General features: G+C 34.6%; 1 non-coding gene across 1 annotated transcript; it reads right to left on the bottom strand.

Annotated features, from left to right (window-relative positions):
• Positions 1-313: 313 nt before the first annotated feature.
• LOC118905543 lies at positions 314-420 on the bottom strand. Its single transcript, XR_005022249.1, has one exon. It is a non-coding gene; the product is annotated as a U6 spliceosomal RNA (small nuclear RNA).
• Between the last annotated feature and the right edge of the window lie 3,128 nt (positions 421-3,548).

The raw sequence follows: 3,548 nt of genomic DNA, 5'->3' as shown, positions 1-3,548 counted from the left end.
TTTTTTGATTTTCCCTTTGATTTCTTCAGTGATCACTTCGTTATTAAGTAGTGTATTTTTTAGCCTCCATGTGTTTGTATTTTTTACAGATCTTTTCCTGTAATTGATATCTAGTCTCATAGCGTTGTGGTCGGAAAATATACTTGATATGATTTCAATTTTCTTAAATTTACCAAGGCTTGATTTGTGACCCAATATATGATCTATCCTGGAGAATGTTCCATGAGCACTTGAGTAAAATGTGTATTCTGTTGTTTTTGGGTGGAATGTCCTATAAATATCAATTAAGTCCATCTTGTTTAATGTATCATTTAAAAATATGGAACGCTTCACGAATTTGCGTGTCATCCTTGTGCAGGGGCCATGCTAATCTTCTCTGTATCGTTCCAATTTTAGTATATGTGCTGCCAAAGCGAGCACCATAATGTCTTATGTTACTTTGTTGTATCAAAAGTAGAAATAGAAAATAACTCTGAAACCAGATTCCTCTCAAAATGATATAAATGATCTCTCCCATCATAGAGTAGGTACATTGAAATAAGCATAAATCTTGATTTCTTTTCACATATAGTAATTCTCACTGTAGCTGGAATCTGGAATTAGCCAGTAATACAAGAGGCACTATCTGGGTTGAAGAATAGAAATTTCAAGTAATGCTGAACTTATTGAGAGGAAAATGTGTAATAAGGGATTCAAGCCTCTTAACCACATGGCCACATTCCTGGGAACCTGGGGGAAAGATGTAAAACTATGCTTTCTAGAAGGAACTGTTTCTAGCATGCCACCAAGCAGCACAATCTAATTTTGTTGGGAAAAGTGAAGGTCATTTAGGATCCAACTCATTCTAAATATCGGCAAGTTGAGATATTCTTTTGAGAACAGAGGTTCCTGGATCTTTTACTATTCTTCAGATCCACCTAATTCTTCTTTAATCTCTTTATCTACACTTCATGACTTCATTACTTGCTAACAGTATAGCCATTCTTAAGTTGCTTGATGACTCTACATGTGTATCTTCATTTAAAAATGAGGATAGTAATAGTACCTACTACATATGTGAGATATGATATGAAATGATGCATGGAACATGATTAGTAATAAGTCTGGGTTGTAGTAAACATTCAGCACAATCAGCCATTACTTGTGCAAGATCCTAGATTGCTTTGTGTCTTGCTTGTGTGTGTGTGCAAGAAGGGGTATACAGATATAAAGAAGCCAGAGAAATGGAACTTTTCTTAAGTCTTTGACTTTAATCATCTGTTAATAAAGGATACTTTTTAAGTGTTTTAGAAAATTATTATCATACCACCAATTACCATATTGGTGTGCTTTGGGCTTAGTTCTGGGTCCTCTCTTATTCCCACCCCACACTGTTTTTTAGAGATCTCATCCATTTCTATTGCTTAAATTACTATTTACATGCCAGTGAAGCACACATTTACATATTTACTCTAGACAGCTTTTCTAGTTCCACATCTGAATATCCAATTGCTTTAACTTTAAACTTAATATATAAAAATTCAGCTCTTCATGTTTCCCTTTAGATTTTCTGTTACCTGTGTTCCCTTTCTCATTGGTTCAAGCCCCCAAACCTGCCTGTTGTACTTCAGTTCTCTCTCTCACTTTAATAGCTCATGACTAATTTGTATGGATTCAACATTCTAAATACTTCTTAAAATGATCCTCTGGTCTCTATTCTTACCTCAGTTTAGGCTGTGATTATTGTCTTTTTCAAGGATGGGGCAATGTCCTTTTAACTGATTTCCTTGTCCCAAGTCATGCCCTCTTCCTAATCATTCTCTAAAAAGTAGCCAGAGTGATCTTTATGAAACTCAAAGTTCATAATGCTACTCTCTTACTTAAAGAGCTTCAATAACTTTAGTTGCTGTTAGAATAAAATCCAATCTCCTTAACATAGGCTAAGAATGAGATTTGTCCTTAAGCCTGTCTCTTTTTCAGCTCTCACCTCTGCCCTCACACACACTCCACAATCCCGCTACGGTTACTTCTGTTAGTTCTTTGAACATGTCATGTTCTCCCTTACCTCCAGGGTTTTGAGCACTCTTCACCACACTTCATACCTCATTAACTTCTCCTAATTCTTCATGTTTCAATTGGATGTCACATTTTGAGGGTGAATAATGCTCTAATGTCCCAGGTTTAGGTTCTCCATATTCAGGTAATAGCAGCATGCTCCTGAAGTTTAATTTTATTTGTGTATATCTCCTCAATTATAACCCAATGAAGGCAAGGCCCTTATCTGTGTGATTCATCAGTATATCCCCAGAGCCTAGGCTAGTGTCTAATGGGATGTAGCTACCAAAGATTCATGCCATGAAGCAAGGTGTTTGAGGATAATGGGCAGCAAAACTTGTCTTGTTTCTCATCACTTAGCATGTTGCTCCATATTCATGCCCACTGACTAAAAGAGTGCATGATTATACCAAAAAAGAAAAAAAAAAAAAACTTACTTGACTATCTTCAATAGGACTCCAATGAGAAAATATATAAGACAAATAAGACTATTTTTTGGATGCTGCTTTCTTACTAATTTTTAAATGAGTTGTTATCTTTAATAACTGTAGGTTTAGATTCAGGTATATTTGTGTATCTCTGCTTAATGTCATAGGTGCTTTATCACCAAAAGGGCAGACTACAAACTGTCTAGTGCACACAGATTTACCCAACTCAATGCCTGGCACAAAATAAAATACATTAAAAAAAATAGGTAGTTAAAATGTTTATCTCTCTTTGGTCATACCATTTCTATTTTAAATTCTGCACTAACAAAATTTATTGTCATATTGGAGGTGCTTTAGGTTACATTGGTCAATAAAATATATACAAAGAATGCCCTCTCTCATTGATCCAAAGCCTATTAAAATGTGAAGAAGTTACCTTTGAAAGTAAACTTTCAAATTCTATAGTAGGCGCCCCACCTTTTTTAGAAAGTACCCAGACCTACATTTACTTTAAAATAATAGTTCTTAAACTTTTTGGTTTTAGGACTCTCTTTAACTCTTAAAATCTATTGAACATTCCAAAAAGATTTTGTTTATGTGGATTACATCTAGCAATATTTATTTTCACTAGAAATTTCCTCTGTACATATGTGAAACAATGAAAATGCAAAGGTAAAATGACATCTTAGTATTATTGAAAGAGCTTTAACCTCATGGGTTCTCTGGAAGGGTCTTGGGGAAGCTAAGATTTCCTTGATCATACTTTGAGATATACTGTTTTAATATATTACCATTTGACACTCTCCCAAGCATTGTAAACCATTCTATATGTCCATAGCTTTATGAGCATAATCTGTTGTAAGAAATACTTGAAAACTATTTCCTAAAGTATACCCTAGGATATGAATAGTCTTACTATGGAAATATTGCTCTCCATTCCATTAAGTTAGAGAAAAACTCAAGCAAAGGTCAAAGCCCTTCTGCATTGCAGGACTTCCCAGGACCTTTATAATGATAATTTGCATTAGACATGTTCAACTATGAGATATCATATTCAGGATTCTTAAATTTACTTTACTTGACTGA

This window comes from Balaenoptera musculus, chromosome 12, assembly GCF_009873245.2.
Source record: "Balaenoptera musculus isolate JJ_BM4_2016_0621 chromosome 12, mBalMus1.pri.v3, whole genome shotgun sequence".
NCBI lineage: Eukaryota > Metazoa > Chordata > Mammalia > Artiodactyla > Balaenopteridae > Balaenoptera > Balaenoptera musculus.
This window is presented reverse-complemented; position numbering and strand designations above follow the sequence as displayed.